The sequence below is a fragment of the Nyctereutes procyonoides genome, unplaced genomic scaffold, assembly GCF_905146905.1.
Source record: "Nyctereutes procyonoides isolate TBG_1078 unplaced genomic scaffold, NYPRO_anot_genome, whole genome shotgun sequence".
NCBI classification, from domain to species: Eukaryota; Metazoa; Chordata; class Mammalia; order Carnivora; family Canidae; genus Nyctereutes; species Nyctereutes procyonoides.
The window spans coordinates 2,266,872-2,286,277 of NW_026575041.1; the positions used below are offsets into that span (position 1 = coordinate 2,266,872).

Below are 19,406 nucleotides of genomic sequence, written 5' to 3' on the forward strand. Positions count from 1 at the left end.
AGAGGAAGAAGATGACAATAATGTACCAAATATGTTTAAGCGACTTGAGCATGGGGCACGATCCTATCCTCTGGAGAGAACAGCTTTGGGACCACAGCCCCCTCCACATCTGCTCACCCACCCAGATTCACGCTGGTGAGCACCTCTGGCTTCATTATGTCGGGTTTCCTACAAGTAAAATTTTTTGTGAGCCATTATAACAAACACTGAAAGGGTGAGAGTTCCCATAGCGAGGGATACCTGAATAGAACGGTATCCTTCCATTCTCCTATTAATGGGTATTTAGATTGCTTCCGATGTTCTGCTTTAGACGCACTGCTGTGATGCACGTTCTTATACATCTGCAGGTTTCTCCTGGTTATGTGCGTTGAGTGGCATGGCTCAGTCTGAGACCATGTGCCTCTTCAACTAATAGAGATTGACAAATTTCCTTGGTCTTAGTTGTGTTCATTCTAGTCTTACTAGCAACACAGAGAAGTTCCTGTCTCCATGCTCCTAGCAAAGTAGGTATTCTCAAACTCTTCCATTTTTGCTAATCCGGTGTGTGTGAAATGACATTTCAATAGTGGTTTTAATTGAAATTTCCCTGGGTGATAGGTTGAACCTATTCTCCTGTGTGTATTAGCCATACCTGCTTTCTCTTTAAAATGCCTGTTTATGGGATCCCTGGGTGGCTCAGCGGTTTGGCTCCTGCCTTTGGCCCAGGGTGCGATCCTGGAGTCCCGGGATCGAGTCCCACGTAGGGCTGCCGGCATGGAGCCTGCTTCTCCCTCTGCCTGTGTCTCTGCCTCTCTCTCTCTCTCTCTCTCTCTCTTTCTGTCTATCATAAATAAATCTTTTTTAATTTTATTTTTATTTTTTATAATAAATTTATTTTTATTGGTGTTCAATTTGCCAACATACAGAATAACACCCAGTGCTCATCCAGTCAAGTGCCCCCTTCATTGCCTGTCACCCATTCACCCCCACCCCCCACCCTCCTCCCCTTCCACCACCCCTAGTTTGTTTCCCAGAGTTAGGAGTCTTCATGTTCTGTCTCCCTTTCTGATATTTCCTACCCATTTCTTCTCCCTTCCCTTCTATTCCCTTTCACTATTATTTATATTTCCCAAATGAATGAGACCATATAATGTTTGTCCTTCTCCAGTTGACTTATTTCACTCTTTAAAAAAATGCCTGTTTGTGTGTTGTGCTCATTTTTCTACTAGGTTATTTAGCTGCTTTTTTTAAAAAAGATTTATTTATTTATTCATTCAGAGAGAACGAGAGAGAGGCAGAGACACAGGCAGAGGGAGAAGCAGGCTCCATGCAGGGAGCCCGACGTGGGACTCGATCCCGGGTCTCCAGGATCACACCCCAGGCTGCAGGCAGTGCTAAACTGCTGCGCCACCAGGGCTGCCCTGTTTAGCTTTTTCTTATTGATATGTAGGAGTTATTTATATTTGCCAAATAATAACCCTTCATCTGTTATACGTGTTGCAATTATCTTCTCTCAGCCTGTGGTCTGTCTTTTCACTGGTGTGTGGGCATGTATGTGTGTGTGTTCAGATTAACTAAACTTTAAAATTTTCATTAGACTTGAGTTCACCCATTTTTTTCCCACATGATTTTTTTCTTTTTCATTGTTTTTCTTTAAGAAATCCTTCCTTAATCCTGGCCCTCAGCAAGAATGCAGTAAATGTTTGTTGAACACAAGCTACAAAGGGAGCTAAAAGGAGGGGCTGGCTTCTGAATGCTGTGGGCATTGGGATGAGGTGACAGGGGCTGATGATGTCATAGAGATGAGGATATGAGAGAAAGTATTTTATTTATTTATTTATTTACTTATTTACTTATTTACTTATTCATGAGAGACACACAGAGAGAGACAGAGACATAGGTAGAGGGAGAAGCAGGTTCCCTGCAGGGAGCCTGATGCAGGACTTGATCCTAGGACCCCGGGATCACAACCTGAGCCAAAGGCAGATGCTCAATCATTTAGCCACCCAGGTGTCCCAAAGGAAAGTATTATAGAGAAAGTATTATTGTCCAGTGAGCAATGGGTCTGGGATGCAGAAGATAGGCTGGGTGGGAGGTGACTGAGTATCCAGCACTCAGGGGTAATTTAAGGAGCCCTCCCCCAGGAAGAATGGGCAGAATGAACAGAGAAGAGGGTGAGACAGAGCCCTGGGGGGATCTAGGAAGCAGAAGGAGAACCAGGAGGGGTCTTGTGGGGGCCACACCTAGAGTTCTTGACAGTATCCATGGAGTCACACTTCTTTAGAGACACAGAGGTTCCTGAGTTTTTCAAGGGGCTGTTCTAGGGGTGTTGTAGGGGCAGAGACTAAGTAAATGGGAAAGGACTGCAGAGGTGGCAACTTCCTGGCAATGAAGGGAAGAGAGGGGGTGGTACCCAGAGGGTGCTGCCCCAAGGCAGGACCGGGGGAGATGCTGGAGCGTGTTCAGAGGTAGGGGGGGAGGAGCCCAGGAGAGAGTAGGGTGCATGAGGGTGTGGGGAACTGGCTGCAGAAACACAAGAACAGCTCTGGGCACTGGCTGGGGCCTTCACCACAGATGAAGGAAGAACCACTTCTTGGGTAGGGGAATGTGAGAAGTTGGGGGCAAAAATTTAAGTGAGCCCCCTCCAGAAAGCCTGGGGTCAGTCCTAAGGTCTGTCTGACACAAGAAAAAGCCAGTGAACATTTGTGAGTGAATTTTCTTGGTGAGTCATGTAGAGGGTGGAGTCAGCAGCTAAGATGGGGAGATCAGTGAGTTAGGGTTTATGGAGAGGGGGAGTTGGGAAGGGCCATTGTGAAGGCAGAGGAGAGCTTTCCTAGGTAAGGGTTTCTAGGGGTGCAAGTCCCTTGAGTCACAGGCAAACACCATCTCCCTACAAAAGGATAAACCAGACAAGGCCTTGCCTCAAGGTCTGAGAGAGCCCCTGACACTAAACACCCCTGGGTCTGTCCTCAGAGCTCTATCCCCCACTCCCTAGTGGCCCAGCCACCATCATCTCTTTTCAGACTATGGCCGGGCCTCCTAGCTGGGCTCCTGCTGCCACCTTGCCCCTCCCACCCGTTCCTCATTCTCCATCCCACAGCTGGAGAAATCTATTCAAGTGAAATTGGACACTTGACGGGATGAGCACTGGGTGTTATGCTGTATGTTGGTAAATTGAACACCAATAAAAATTAATTTATAAAAAAAAAATAAATTGAACACCAATAAAAATAAAAAAAAAAAAAGAAATTGGATTATGTCACTCTGCTGCTCTAAACACTTGGGTGACTCCCACAGCCCTTCAGACAAAGGCCAAATTCCTGACCATTGCCACAAGGCCCGGCTGGGATGGCTCTTGCAACCCACCTCCCACCAGGCCTCCCCGCTTGTGGGGGCGCCTCCAACTCTGGCTGTGCTTCATTTCCCTGAAACAGAGAAGCCCTTTCCTTCCTTAAGCTCTCTGTGCAGTTTCCTCTGCCAGGGATTCTCTTCCCCTCACCGTCAACTGGCTAAGACCGACTTCTCACTTTGGTCTCAGCTTAAATAGTACTTCCTCTGGGAAGTCTTCCCAAATCTCCTGACTTAAACTAGATGCCTCTCCTGCCCCTCATTATAATATTTCATACAGCCCTTCACTTTTCCTTGTTAGCACTCATCAAATGTGTAATTATTTTTTTTATCAAATGTGTAATTATGTATTAACTTGTGTGACTATTTAATGTCTGTGTTCCCCACCAGATTATAAACTCCATGAGGCCAACCCTATCTGGACTGTCTAGCTCATGTGCCTTTCCAGTGCCTACTACAGAACCTGACACATCAGTAGGAACTCAATAATTGTTGAACAAAAGCTGCAGTGGTCACCAAGAGGAGGGGCTGGCTTGTCTGATGGCTATAGGTTGGGAAGGTTTCAGGGATGCAGGAAGTGGAGGCTGCAGTCCCCTAGATCTCAGGAGATAAAGGAAGAGAGGGAAGAGGAGTGATAGGAGTGTTGACATTGATAAGCACCACCTATGTGCCACGTGCTGTCCCATTACACTATCCTACACTCACCGTCCCCACCACCACTCCGACTCCCATCTTTAGCGTGATGTCCCACCAGCTGACCCACATCTGTAAAATGGGTCTCCTAGGATTGTTAGGAGGATCAGGAAGCAGTCTATGGTGTGGAAAGTGCCACTACCCCAGGCTCTGGAGGTATTTGAGCTCTAGAGCCAGACTGCCTGGGTTCAAATCTCAGATCTGCCATTTACCAGCTGGGTGACCTTGGGCAAGTCACTTCATCTGTCTGTGCTTCAGTTTCTCTGCCTGGAAAATGGGATTAAGAACGTCTCTGGAGGGGATCCCTGGGTGGCTCAGTGGTTTAGCGCCTGCCTTTGGCCCTGGGGTGATCCTGGAGTCCCGGGATCGAGTCCCGCATAGGGCTCCCGGCATGGAGCCTGCTTCTCCCTCTGCCTGTGTCCCTCTCTCTCTCTCATGAATAAAAAATAATAATAAATAAAAAAATAAATAAATTCCATTAAAAAAAAAAAAGAACGTCTCTGGAATTGCTAAGGTGATTAAATGAGGTAATGTATTAAAATACCTAGCACGGTGCCTGTCACATAATAGGTACTCAAGAAGTAACACTTCTTATTCCTCCCTCTCTGCCACCAGCTCAGAACTGTAGAATGTCAGAGGCCAGAAGACCTCAGGAATCACCACTTCCCACTGTCTCCAGTACAAAGAGGGAAACTGAGGCCAGGGAAGGGTAGGGGTGCCGGGACCTAGACTGGAGGCCAGGAGTCCCGATCCTTCAGCCAGAGCGCCGCCCCGGCCGCCTGCGGCCTCTTCCAGACTCTTATCAGCACTCCCCGGTCCCCCAAGGGGCGGCGACCCGCCGGTCCAGGCTGGGCGGGACTCCAGGGGGTGCGCTCCGGCCCGCCCCGCCCCCGCCCCGCCCCCGCTCGCGCTCCGGCTGGAGGCATGCGGGAGGCGGGGGGCGCTCGGGCAGGAGCCCGGGCCGCCAACGCTGCCCCGCGGTTTGCGGGTTCGCCTCCTAACGCCAGAGCGAGAGGGTTGCGGGTTCTCCTCTCAGCGCCGGAGCGAGCGACGTTCCCCGCCTGGGGCTGCCGGGGGCTGCGTGGCCCAGGTAAGGGCTGTGCGGGGCGCGGGATCCAGGCGCAGGAGGAGGCCGGGGCGCCGTGAAGGGGGCCCGCCCGCTCCGGGTTCGCAGCGCGGCCCAGGTGGGTTCCCAGGGCTGAGTGTGTGTGTGTGATGTTGACGGTGTGTAAGACATTAGTATGAAATATGGGCAATGTGTGTGTGCTAAGCTGTATGCATTAGTCTGAGGGGGGTGTGTATAGTGTAACCAATGGATTGTGGGGTGTGGCCGCACGCAAGAGGTGTGTGCGGTACCTACCTACAGCTCTGGGTGACTGTGCCAGAGTAACCCAGGGGTTCCGTGTTGCCCGTAGTGTGTGCACACTGTGTGGCAGGAGCCACAGCACAAGGGTGCGTAAGTGTGTGTTGTGCCTGTTTTGAGATGTATAATCTGCGCGTGCCACATCCGTGGCCCTGTGTGGTGTGCTGAGCCGGGTGATGGAAGGTGAGAAGCGTCTGTGTTGCCGTTTCTACCCACAGACTATTTTCCATGACCCTAGGGTGGTTCTTGCTTTTCTACCCAGCACCCCTATAGGCTTGGAAGAATGAAAGTTCATCCCGGATCTGGATGGAGGAAGTATAAACAGTCTCACGCTCGCACACACACACACACACACACACACACAGAGCTTTTTTGAAGTCTAATTTTTTTAATCTTTAGAATTCATGTGGATTTTGCATTCCTCTCTGTAATATTTCTGCATTTATTTTATTTCCTTTTTTAAAAGATTTTATTTATTTATTCATGAGAGACACACAGAGAGAGGCAGAGACACAGGCAGAGGGAGAAGCAGGCTCCACGCAGGGAGCCCGATGTGGGACTCAATCTCGGGTCTGCAGGATCAGGCCCTGGGTTGAAGGCGCCGCTAAACCACTGAGCCACCCCGGCTGCCCTCTGCATTTGTTTTAATGTAAAAATATTGTACTGATAAGTGAATTGACTCAAGGCTCAGCAGGGTTTATCCTATGGTGGGAGTCCTCTGGCACCTGTAGAGTAGGAATCCCTTGTCCTCCAAACTGCGATGGCAGGACTTAACACATCCTGGGGGAGTGTGGCAATGTGTGCAGCACTGTCACGTTGTGGGCAACTGGAGTCATGTGTCACTGTGGGTACTGAATGTGAAGGAAGGGGTCACAGTGATGTGGGGGTATAGTCCCCTCGGAGGGGACTATAGTGGGGTCTGTTGGTTATTTCGAGTCCAGCAGCAGGAGAGATGAGCTCCTGGGGAAGAGCCCTGACCATTAGTGAGATTCTGATGTTTTCTCCACTGGCTGGGCTGGAAGAGTCTGCAGGCCCCCTAGGGACCACAGGGAAGGGGGTTCCCATAGCAGGCTACCAGCTGGGACTATTGAGGTGGTTGTGTTATTCAGGCTTGGTTAAATCCCAGCTCTGGCACTCTCTACATGTAGGACTTAGGTCAAAACCTCTCTGGACCTTAGTTTCTTCCTTTATGGAATGGAGACATTAATATATTTGCCTCATAGGGTCAGGGGATATAAGGATATAAATGCTGGCACAATCTCCAGTACATAAAATCCCTTAGTTGTTGGCGATAAAACTAAGTGCTGCTGATAAAACTATGATGGCTGTGATGGAGCCCCTACATAAAAGTGGTCCCTGCCTGCCTCAGGAACCTTGATTCCCACAGGAACAACGATTTCTCATGAGCTGGGCAGGTGGGAATCTGAGAGCCTTCCATTTAAGTGTGTCTAGGAGATCCATTCCTGTCCCCAATCTCCATCACGGTTTATTCTCAGTGACTCTGTTTTCCTGGGAAGATACAGTCTGAAAGAGGAGGATGCCAAGTTTCTGGCAAGGCCTGGGATGGAGTGTGGGAGGGAGGCTGGGGTAAAGTGCAGGGGTGGCCACGGGTCTTGAATGGTGGCGCCTCTCTCCTGACAGACACTAGAGGAACAGTAAAATAGTAAAATGCTGGCCTTGTGTGTGTGTGTGTGTGTGTGTGTGTGTGTGTGTGTGTTTGGGGACTGGCAGGGGCAAGGGTACCCTTTGCCTGGAATGAGGAAAGTCAAGAAGGGCAAGATCAGAGATGTTTGGTTCCTGGCCCCAGGCAGGCCCTGGGGGCTGGGGGGAGGCAGTGAGGTCAGCGTTAGAACAGATGGGCCTGAGCTCCATGGTGAGCTGACCCAGGAGACCCCTGAAGCGGGGCTCTGTTTTGGGGAGGGGAATCTTTGCATTGGTGGAGCAAGAGCCCTTGTTCCTGATGACTTCATTGGGGCAGTTTAGAGAAGGTGCCTGGAGGCCTCAGAGGAGGAAGGGACATAGAAGGCAGTGTTGGGAGCTGTGGAAACATATTTGGGAGGGCACCTAAATATATCCACTGTGGTGGCAGGGTGCTGTGATGGGCTGGCAGTGAGGCTCAGGACAGAGCAGACACAGACCAGTGTCCTCACTGTCCCCAAGCAGAGAGTGCTCGGGCCGCAATGACCCTGTTGCTACTCCAGGAGGCCTGGAGGACAGAACCTTGCTGGGTAGCAGGAGACCTGGCCGGGCCCTGACTGGCTGGGGGGCAAGGTCAGCTGTCTCTTCTCAGCTGTCAGAATTCTTTTAATCCACAATTCCAGCTATAATCATTCGTGATTCTATAGCCCTTGCCCCAAGAATCTATAATCCCAAATCACACATTCCTTTTTTTTTTTTTAAGATTTTATTTATTTATTCACGAGAAGCAGAGAGAGAGAGAGAGACAGAGACATAGGCAGAGGGAGAAGCATGCTCCCTGCAGGAAGCCCAATGTGGGACTCGATCCCAGGACCTCAGGACTATGTCCTGAGCTGAAGGCAGACGCTCAACCACTCAGCCACCCAGGAGTCCCTCAACTCACATATTCTTAAAGTTTATAATCTACATTCTAACTTCCTGTGCCCCAGCTGTAACACTCCCTGATTCGAACTTAAATGTTCAAGAATTCTGACCCTGGCTCTGGCAGCCTGACATTTGAAAGCTTATAAACTACCAGAGAAAATGTACCAGTGGTCACTTCTGCAGAATTGTTTGAGAAGCCCCAGGAAATCTCCCTCTATAGCCAACCACAAACATTGGAGCTGCTCCTCTGGGGTAAGGGAAGGTCCCTGGTAAAATGGCCACATGCTCCCTGGGATGAGTGACAGTGAACCTCAAGGCCCTTCCTCAACAGAACAATGGAGGTACTTGGAACTCACAGCTTTCAGGGAAGGGGGTGGCCCAGGAGAGAGAGTGCTTTGGATCAGAGGTTGTCATCATTCCCCTTGGTAGGAGGGAATTGTGGGATCGCTGGGTTCCTAGAGGAGCCACAAAGAGTATGAAGGAAGAGGAAAAGAAATGGGACTGAGGAAATCCCAAAGGCAAACCTCACTATGTCTGAGACTCTCTAAGTAGCTTAGGTTTTAGAGAAGACTCTTTTGGTGTTCCCATCATCAGCACCATTAATGCACAGCTGTGTTCGAACTCAGCATGGGCTGGGGATTGGAGGGCTGAAGGCCAGTGCTAGTGTCAGTGGTATGACTTTGCACAAGTCACTTTCCCTCCCCAGAACTCACTTTGCTCCTCTGGCAGACTTGGCAAACTGGCCCACAGGACTAAAACTCCCTGACCTCTCTGCTACCACTGACGACAGCAGCACCATTGTGGCCTCCTGGGAATCCCTGGGCCAGACTATAAACGGTAGCCGAATGGGTGGGGAGAGAATGAATAAATGAATGATCAGATGAAGAGTTGTGAAAATACAGCACAAGGCACCATGACTGTGATCTCTCTTCCCTCCTCCTTGCTCAGCCTCAGCACACGTGTGAGAAACTGGTCTCAGAACTCAAAGAACTGGGGGGCTGGTCCTTTGGAAGAACCCGGGATTGGCTGAGAGTTATGAGACTGGGTGGGGTGGGGGGACTCCCCTCGTGTCACCCCTTCTAGAGCATTTCCACTTCCAGCCCAGCCCTGAGCCTGCTGATTCACAATGCTCTCTGTGATTATTTCCCCATGACCACCCCTCCACCCCCAAGCTGATGATTGAAGGAAGGAACTGTAGTTTCCGGTGCAGCAGTTCTGGAGGCTGGGTGGGGAGCAGGAGCCTCCCAGAGGCTGGGGAAGAGCAGAGGCCAGGCTGTGTGAAGCAGGGCGAGGACGGGAGTGGCCCACATCTGGGCAGTATTAGCATGAATGAAGAGGGGACAGATAGCATACTTACACCAGCGCCTACTGTGTGAGGTACTGTGCCCAGTCCTTATCTGTGTGCTCTCTGTCCTCCAGCCACCCTAGCAGGAACAAAGGTGTCAGATACATTCTGGGCTTCTTCCTCCATTTGGTGATCAAGCCCCACTGCACCTGTCTCCCAAATATCTCTCCAATGGTCCCCTTGTCTCCAACCCTGTGACTTTGGCTCAGCTCAGGAATCCTCACAGCCTCCCACTGCCAGCCCCATTCTTCCCTCCCTTTTTATTTTGGCTTCCAGGAAGCTCAGCCACCATCTTCGTCTAGATTTCTCTACCATTTTTTCTGCCCTGCCTCTAATAGGATCATTTGGCCCAAGTGGCTATTGTCTGTGCTGTCTCTAGCCCTGTAAGGACAGAGTTGTAAATTCTAAAACAAATCATAAGTAAAATCTGATATTTCCTAGATTCTTAGGAAGAGGTCCACTGGCTCTTTGAGGTTTTCACTTTTTTGTTTATTGCCTATCTTACCACACTGACTCTTACCCAGACATGGAGACGCTGGTGTAGTGGATTCACAATCCAAAGCATTGTGTTCAAATCCTGGCTCTACTACTACTAGCTATATGAATTTTGAGCAAGTTACCCAACCACTCAGTCCCTCAATTCCCCATCTGTAATACAGGGATGGTAATGGTGTGTACCTTATAGGGCTGTATGAGGATCGAACGAGATGTTATAAGCATTGTGTGTTTGCCTATACAGTTGTTACCCGAATTGGCCTTTGCCATCTTGGAAAGGCCATCAGGAAGAGGGACTGGATCTGTATAGAATGTTCTATATCAGCGTTTCTCAAATGTCAATGTATGCCTGGATCTCTTAGGATCTGATTCAGTAGGTTAAGGTCGGGCCTTAGGGTGCATTTCTAACACACTCTCAGATGATGCCAATGCTCCTGAGTAAAGTTCACACTTCAGTCTGTGCCGTGAGGACTTGGGTCAGGCTATGGCTGGAAACCATGGAGGAGACCCAGAGCGCAGTGGAGGAGCCTGGGACTGGTACCAACGCACACCATCCTGAAGTTCTGAGGAAGCTAGACTCCAAGTCTGAGACAAGGACTGAGATGCTCCTCTTCAGCACTAGGTCACTGACACTCAGAAGAACTCAATAAATATAGATTGAATGATGAATGACTCAAAAATCTAGTGAAGTGGGGGCTCCAGGGAGGTGACTGGGCTCTCTCTACCTAGGAATGGTCCTGTCCCCGTTAGAACTCCTCTTTCCCACATTTTCCCTTTAAGCTCCCATATTCAGAGTGATTAGTCTGTCTAAGGCTTCTTGAGCTGGTAACACACAGGCTGGTGACAAACAGGGCTGGGCAGGTTGAAGACCACACTCCTGAGAGGACCTTTGCTTGCTCCTCTGAGCATTCTAGGCAGGGCTTGTGTGGGATGGCTGAAGGGGATGGGCCAGACAAACCATCGTGTGTCTCCTTGGGGACCCCTTGGCCTCTCTGGGAGGAAGCCAAAGAAGGGCCTGGGCATCCAAGGACTCAGCTCTTCCCCCTCTGCCTCTTTCCTGGTTCTGAAAGATCTTTGTATGAAACTGGCTGTGGAGCTGATCAGTAGCCCTATGCAAGGCTGTATGTAAGTGTAAGACGCATTTATGTCACCATATGTGCATGATGGGGATGGTGTGCCTCAGAGCGTGGCAGGTGCCTGGGCATATGCATATGTGTGGACCTGTGTGGGTTGTATGGGGATGTGTAGGGCCTGGGTGTGCGGGTGTGTAACAATGAGGGGTTGCACTCACTGGCACATGCTCCTTCCTCCTCTGCCAGTTCTCTGTGACTCCTCTGTACTTCCCTATCATGGGAAACAGCAGACCCCAGGCTCTGGATAGAATGAGGCGCCCAGGTTGCAGAGAAGGAAAGCTGAGGTGCAGCAAGAGGGTCTAGCTTTTCCCTGTCTGAGGAGACCACCAGGCATGCTGCCTACAAGCCTCAAGTAGGGGTCAGGTCCCTTGGTGACCCCAGAGGGACCAGGTCTACCCTCTTAGCCTGGGGCCAGGTGGTCTCCTGTTTCAGAGAACTGAGGATTCCTCTTGGCTCCGGGGAGCAGCAAGGAGCCAGTGAACAGTAACCTTGGGGGCCTGGGATGTGCAGGACCCTGCTCCTGCTGGCCAGTGGTTCATCACAGGCCTTCTCTGTGGTTGACTCACGTGGGCAGAAATGGCTTTATCTGACAGCTGGAGAAACCCAGATTCAGGAAGACGGGAGACTTACCCAGTGGAGTAGCCACAGCTGTACTGTGAGCCCAGCCCAGGCTGAGGAAGGGGGACCTTGAGACCTGGCTGGCAGTGGCTGCCTGGGGAGGGGACCCTGGAGGCAGGGTTCTAAGGTCAGCTTGGCCAGTTTGTGGCCAACACCTTACAATGAGGACATGGTGGGGAGGGGGATGTAAAATGTAAAGAGCTTGGCTATTGTACAGAGACTGAGGGGTTCCTGTTAGTGGTTGAGGGCAAGAGGGTGACTGTGGAGAGGTCAGTGCCCACATGCAGCAGAGGGTCCGAGGACCCAAGAGCCGGGGCTTTGGCCTTGGGCACACACCCAACATGAAGAGCCTACACCCAGAGCTAAGCTGGGAGGGCCTGAGCCTGAGTTAATCCTCTAAGCCTTCCTCCTCCTCTTGTGTAACTGCTTTTGTTCCTGGGGGAAAATCGAGAGCCTGCAGTGACCAGGAACCCCACAAATCTCCTGTGGTATCTGGGCCTGCCTGGGATTGTGGCAAAGATTGTCAAGCCTGGGAAAATGAAGCCTGTGAACTGGAAGTTCACAGGAGTGGGCACATGTGTGCATCACATGCAGAGACACAGGCATAGGCAAACATGCATGTGAACAAACGTACACACTCCAGGGCTGCTCATGTGGACACACACATGTGCCACATACACACAGGTGCACGTGCACCCCTGTGAGTACATGTACATCTTTCAGGTCAGACCCACACATGGCTGACACCCCTCCCTTGCAGACATGCGTGTACCTGACGTTCATCTAGTTACATCCTCTTCCAGCCCCCGGGGGACCTGAGGTAGGGGATGGGTGACCCTTCTAACTACCTCAAGCCTTCACTTCTCCTCCCAGAATTCGTTTTCCCGGACCTCCTAGCCTTGTCCCTTTCCATGTCTCCCTCCTCATCTTCTTACCACAAAGACACAGGAGAGGCTTTTCCTGTCAGCTGTTGGCCTGCTGGTTGGGAACAGAGGTGGTTTTATCTTTTCTGAATTTCCACTTAGTTCCCATCAAGCACCAAGGGCCTGCTCTGGGGGCTGCCTCAGGGTCCCACAAGCATGAGGGGGCTATTTTTCAAACAAGCAAGGATGGTAAGGATATAACATCCCCTGTCACATGGGTAGCACCTAAAAGTTTGCAAACTGCCCTCTTTTTTTTTTAAGATTTTATTTATTTATTCATGAAAGACACAGGGAGAGAGAGAGAGGCAGAGACATAGGCAGAGGGAGAAGCAGGCTCCATGCAGGGAGCCCAATGTGGGGCTTGAACCCAGGTCTCCAGGATCACACCCTGGGCTGAAGGCGGCGCTAAACCACTGAGCCACCCAGGCTGCCCAACTGCCTTCTTGACAGGGTCTTGCTTGTTCATTATGACAGCCCCGAGATATAGGTGCCTTCGTTTCCTCCATTTGACAGCTTAAGCAACCGAGGCCCACAAAAAGCTGGGACCTGCCTGAAGTCCCACAGCAGGATGAGGGAGAGTTAACCAAAACCCTAGTCTCCTGAGCTTGCACTGGGGAGAAGTGGTTTCAGCCTCACGGGGCTTGGAGAACAAGATTGTGGCCTGTTCAAGCTGGGAGGATGGGGCAGGCTGCGACTACCAGGTGGGCCCAGTGGAGGAGCACCTCATACTCCTTTACCGGGAGTTGGCTGAGGGCATAGACAACCCCTCATAAGTCGGCGCTGTGCTGTGAGGCTCAGCCCTGAGTCCACCCTTGTGGACATGCCAGAGGAGAAGGCAGGAGAGAGAACAAGGATACCTTTACCTTGTTATGTGATCCAGGCTAGTGCCTTCATATCTCTGGGCCTCATGCCCTCTCAACAATGAGATACTAGACTTGAGTGGAAAATTTGGAGCCTTCAGAAGGCTTCCCCATGGTTGTGAGTAGATGCTCCATGCCAGAGACCTGGTGGCCCTGAGCTAAGGCCTGTGCCCCAGAGCCCTGGGCTGCTTTTAAGATCCCCCGAGGCAGGGCCTGGCACAGAATGGGGACTTGGGGCTTGGGGTCTCCTCTGGACTGGGCAGGGGGTGGTGATGTGAGAAGAGGACCCGGCAACTCCAGATGGTGCCTGTCCAGCTTGGCTGAGATTGCAACCACATGGTTCTTTGCCCTTTACCCTTCCTTATGTCCCTCTATAGCATACTACCTGACCTGCTATGTATTTAGTAAATACTAAACTCGTTAACTAAAATATACTAGTCTCTCTGCTAGAATATAAGTAATACAAGGGCAAGGGCTTTGTTTTGTGTTCTCAAGTGCCTTGGACATTACCTGCACAGAATAGGTGCCCAATAAGTACTTGTAAAAAACAAAGAAAGAAAGAAAAAGAAAGAAAGAAAGAAAGAAAGAAAGAAAGAAAGAAAGAAAGAAGAAAGAAAGAAAGAAAGAAAGAAAGAAAGAAAGAAAGAAAGAGAGAAAGAAAGAAAGAGGGATGCCTGGGTGGCTCAGCGGTTGGGCGCCTGCCTTCGGCCCAGGGCGTGATCCTGGAGACCCGGGGTCGAGTCCCACATCGGGCTCCCCGCATGGAGCCTGCTTCTTCCTCTGCCTCTCTCTCTGTGTGTCTCTCATGAATAAATAAATAAAATCTTTAAAAAGAAAGAAAGAAGAAAGAAAAGAAAGAAAGAAGAAAGAAAGGAAGGAAGGAAGGAAGGAAGAAAGAAAGAAAGAAAGAAAGAAAGAAAGAAAGAAAGAAAGAAGAAGAAAGAAAGAAAGAAGAAAGAACCAATCTTAGGGAGGGGGAGGAGCTATCACAGCCACCCTATCTGCCCAAGCTCGAAGATGGATTAGAGCTGTTGAAGAGAATGGTGGCCTAGGCTCAGTTTTTCCCCCAAATCACCCTCAATCTGAGGAGCCATCCTTGGCCCTTAGGGGGAGCAGGTCAGAGCTGGAATCAGAGCTGTAGACACCAGAGCTATTAACTTCAGGGTCTCAGCTTCTTTTAATGGATCTTCCAAGCACTGTTAAGAAAATCAGGTCCATTGTTCCTGGTGGCATCAAGAAGCAGGGCCAGGACTCTCTCCAGATCTTTCTGAGAAAGGCCAGGACAGGGCTGAGAGGTGGGGTGGAAAGGAGGGGGAGAAAATGGTTACTGACGGGTGCCCCCCTGTGCCAAGCCCGGTCCTTAAATGCTCTGTCTCAGGTGTTCATCCCAACAGCCCTCAGACTAAGTACCCACTCCGCAGGTCAGCACACCTAGAGGATGAAGTGACTGCTCACAACTGGGTAGTAGTTGAATGAGCTCAAATGTTCTTGGGATTTGAGCCCCAGCCCTGCCTCTTGCCAGCTTTGTGCTGTAGCAAGTTACTTCCCCTCCTTGATTTCTTGGTTTCTTGCTACCTCCTGCGACTTCTGTGAAACACGCACGTGACAATTCGTGGCATAGGAACTGACTAGCTAGAGGGATTGGTCTGGGAGTCAGAATTTGCTCCAGCACTTCATGGATCAACGTGGAGCTCACTAACCCCTGGGTGAGTGTTCTGTGTCAGTACCTGAGCCCCTACCTCCTCTCAAGGCCTTGTGCACAGTCCACTGTGGCTCATCACAGTCTGGAGTGGGGTGGGAGAAGACTTGGGGGTCCTCCTCCCTTCCTTGTCTTGGTTGCACCTAGAGCCTGCAGCTGCACAGGGCAGAGGAGATGGGGACATAGGGACTGAGCAGGGCGTCAGTGGAGGGGTGGAATAGTAGAGACAAAATTGGGAGCTGCATCATAGGTCTGGTTTGGAGTCTTAAGTAGCACAGGACAAGTTCCCTCTCTGGGCCTCAATGTTCACTCTATAAAATGGGGATAACACAATCTCCCCCTGAGTATTTGAAAACTGTTAGATGTTCTATGCTAGTGAGGATCCTCCAGGGAGGAGCTGGGCTCTGGGAGCTTATGGTGGGAGAGGCTAAGAAGGATTAGGTGGCCAGATGGGAGTACACAGAGAAGGCCCTTGGGAAACTCTTGCCTCTCCTATCCCAGCTAAATCGCAAGACAGCTTAGAGCTGACCCCTTGTGACTGGTGGGGAAAGTGAGTTCTTGAGTCCAAGTGAACTGCTGAAGGAGAGTGAAGTGGAGTGAATGAGTAAATCTGGGGAAGGAAGCTGGGTTAAAACTTTCCTGAGGTTTCTGCTGTTGTTCAACTCCTGCTGATACCTCAGGGGTGGGGTTAGGGTGGGTGGGTGGAGATAGGAACTGAGGCAGCACAGCCCTGGGATGGGCCCTGGATGTGTCCTGAAGATGCCTGGGATTCATCTATCTTGCCTGCTCCGGAAAGGTTTGCAATTCAGGGACAATCTCTCCACCCATCCACCTCAAATGATATGATAAATGAGAAGGCTCTTTGCAAACTCTAAAGTGCTGTGCCTCTGAGGGTAGATGTGATGTATGTGCAAGCCCCTGGGTATGTATGCACAAGTGAGAATGTGCAGCTTGTGAGTGTGTGTGCACATGTGTGCAATGTGTGTGCATGTACATGTTCCCCTGGCCTGGCTGGGTGGGGTAACTCCACGCTGCCCAAGGCTCCCTGCTTGGCTAGGTATTTGTCTCCTCTAAATTTCTTAAAATCTTGTTTTGTGTGTGTTTCCTCACTGTTTCTGAGTTTACCCGAAAGGGGGCAGGCCATGGTCCAGAAACCTAGCAATTATCTCTGAGCCTGGTGACTCTTCTTCCCTCCTGCCCTCCCTCACCTCATCCTGTGGCTGTCTCTGGAGGCCTGGCTGCCTGGCGCTCCCAGCATGGCCTGGTCTGCAGAGGTGGGACCTTGCCTGGCTCCTCTGTGGTGGCTGACCAGCCACCCACTTTTCCTTCCATGACTCCATGCTGGCTGCTGTCATATCATTATCCCATTGACTCTAAACACCATGCGACACCCTCCAGAGGTACTCTTACTATTCCAGTTTTACCAGTAGGAAATGAAGCATTAGTGAGGGGAAGTGGCTTTACCAGAGTTACCCAGTCAACTAGTGGCATTTCTGGAGTCTCAACCCCTGCCTAACTCTAGAGACGTTATTCTTAACTCTTGTGACTCACCTAGCGGGCATGTGCTGGCTGGTTGTCTGGACGAATAAATGAATGAAAGAATGAATGAATTGCTTGGTCAGTATTGAGCTGAAAGAGCAGGTGAAGTGATAATAACAATGGCTGCCATTATTGAGCACCTACTGTGTGCTGAGTGCCCCAAAGCACTTAGATTGAGCCAACGAATACAGCCAAGATTATTGTTACTGCATTTTGTAGTTGAGGAGGCTGAGGTTTAGAGAGGTTAAAGTGTGGGACCTGGGATTGGAATTTGTCCTCCCCAGAGGAGGGATGAGTTGGCAGGGTCTGGCGACTGGTGCTCACTGTAGCAGAGGCCAGACAAGACTCTCAGGAAACTGTGTCTACAAGGTTCTCCCCAATGACACTCCACCCCACCCCTCTGGTCCTGGGGCCATTTCCGCATTTTTCTCTGAAATGGGTTTCTATTTCAGTCTGAGGTGGTACTGCTGGCCCAGCTCTGACTCTTCCTCTCTGACTGTTGGCATGTCTGGTAAAGGGCCAGAGCCACAGCTTGGGCAAATGGAGATATCCTTCTGTTCCCCCAGCACTAGGGCTGGCCATGTCATTAACAACTCCCATGAAAGGGCAGGCCCGTGCAAGATGCAGCTGTAGGTCTATGGAGATGGCCTAGGCTAGGTCTGTGGCACCTGTGCTGGATGCCAGGGACCCAGGAGTGAGTAGATACAACTTTCCACTTAGCCAACTTGGGACAGGTGCTGAGGCCCGGGTGGGTTAAATCTATAGTTGGGGGCAGAGCCTGGCATCCTGACTCCCAGGGCAGTACTTGTTTGGGGAACCTGGGACAGAGTGAGGACTATTCTGTGGCCTCGGGAGTGAGCTGACCTGTGGTGTCTAGGAGTCAGATCTCAGCTTAAAGGGATGACATAGTCTCTGTCAAGCTGGTGGGTTGAGAACCAGCCATTCAGGTCAGCAAAGTTTCCTGAGCATCTCCTATTAAGGAGCAGAGGTTGGGGGAACACTCTGTACAGGAAAAAATCAGATGTTGAAATCCCAGCTGGGTTTTTTTTTTAAGATTTTATTTATTTATTTATGAGAGATACAGAGAGAGAGAGAGAGAAAGAGAGAGAGAGAGAGAGGCAGAGACACAGGCAGAGGAAGAAGCAGGCTCCATGCAGGGAGCCCGATGTGGGACTCAATCCCAGAAATCCAGGATCATGTCCTAAGCTGAAGGCAGAGGCTCAACTGCTGAGCCCCCCAGGCATTCCCCCAGCTGGGTTTGAATCTAGGCACCAGCATTTGCTGGCTGTGTGATCTCAGACAAGCTATCTAACTTCTTGGAATTTCAGTTTCCCTACTTGTAAACTGGGGTGATAGAGCATACCTGACCAACTCATGGAGTGGTAAACAAGATAATGCACATAGCATTACTGTAAGTTCTTAGGAAGTTTTAAATCACTCCCCTCCTCACCCTAGAGAGCCCTTCATCTGAAGGAGGAGATACTTCTTTAGGCAGCAGCTATTCTGATGGTTGATGTAAGAGACAAAATTTATAAGATGTAAGGATGAACACTTCAGATTTGCCAACATTTGACATTATGGGGCACAGTCTCATTTCTCATATCACAAAGGGGAAACAGAGATTTGGAAAAGCTGATGTGTGAGGCAGCCGGAAATGCCTCTGTTATAAAAAGTTGCTGGAATAAATCCAATAGCCCCCAACCTGGGTCTCCTGACAAAGCCGGAAACCTCCCTGTCGTCTCCCAGCCTTAGTGAGATTCACTGAGGACTTACTTTGTGCCAGGCCTACACCACAGCTTTATTATAGAAGTATCTTTACAGTACAGTAACTACAACCATGAAAGGCGAATACTGTAACTTATGTTTAATACGTGAGGAACCTGAGACTGGGAGAGTCGCATAACTCATTCAGGTCATACAGCTAATAGAAGCAAAGGGAGGACTCCGACCCAGGAAAGTCTAGCCCTGAAACCCATGACTCTCCTACTCCGTGGGGTACTTGTTCCATAAAAGTTGTCAGGCTTCAGATCAGAAATACATAAAATAAGATGGTAAAATGTGAATGACAACATGAAAAAGGAGTAATTAGGAAAATATAAATCAAAATCATAATATAATACCACTTTATACCCAATAGGGTGGCTATAATGGGGCAGACAATAGCAAATGTTGGGGGGAGAGTGGGGAAATTGGAACTCTCATACATTGCTGCTGGGAATGTGAAATGGTACAGCCACTTTGGAAAACAGTTCGGTGACTTCTCAAAAATTTCAATGTAGCATTACTATAGGACCCAACAATTCCTCTCCTAGGTATATACCCAAGAAAATTGAAAACATATATCCACACAAAAACTTATATACAAATGTTCATAGCGTGTCATAGCTGTGTCATCCCTAATAGCCAAAAAGGGGAAACAACCCAAAATGTTCGTCAACTGATGAATGGAGAAACAAAACACGGTACCCTCCAATGGAATATTATTCACCTGTAAAAATGAAATTCTGATCCATGCTACAACATGTATGAATCTTAGACATTTTGCTAAGTGAAATAAGCCAGAAACAAAACAGCACATATTATATGATTCCATTTACATGAAGTATCCAGAATGGGCAAACCCATAAATACTGGAAGTTAGTAAGTAATTTCCACAAGATGGAAGGAGAGAGGAATGAGAAGTGCTAATGGGTACAAGATTTCTTTTGCACAATCTTGTGAATATGCTAAAAGCCCCTGAATTATACACTTTGAAAGTGTGAATTTTATGGTAGGTGAATTACCTATTAATTATTTAGAAAACAGAAGCAGAAACATACAGGATCCACTGAAGGTTGAGACTAATGTGG

The 19,406-nt window shown here is 49.7% G+C and overlaps 1 protein-coding gene across 5 annotated transcripts in view; it reads left to right on the forward strand.

Moving 5' to 3' along the window:
- Positions 1-4,945: 4,945 nt before the first annotated feature.
- Positions 4,946-19,406, forward strand: part of P2RY6 (pyrimidinergic receptor P2Y6) — a 37,635-nt gene continuing 23,174 nt past the window's right edge. Inside the window, exon 1 of one of the 5 annotated variants that reach the window (XM_055320397.1) lies at positions 4,946-5,204. The gene's annotated coding sequence lies outside the window, so the exon portion shown is untranslated. Of the gene's footprint in view, positions 5,205-14,999; positions 15,026-19,406 lie in introns of those variants that run through there. The other 4 variants (XM_055320398.1, XM_055320396.1, XM_055320394.1 and 1 more) reach the window with 4 other exon arrangements.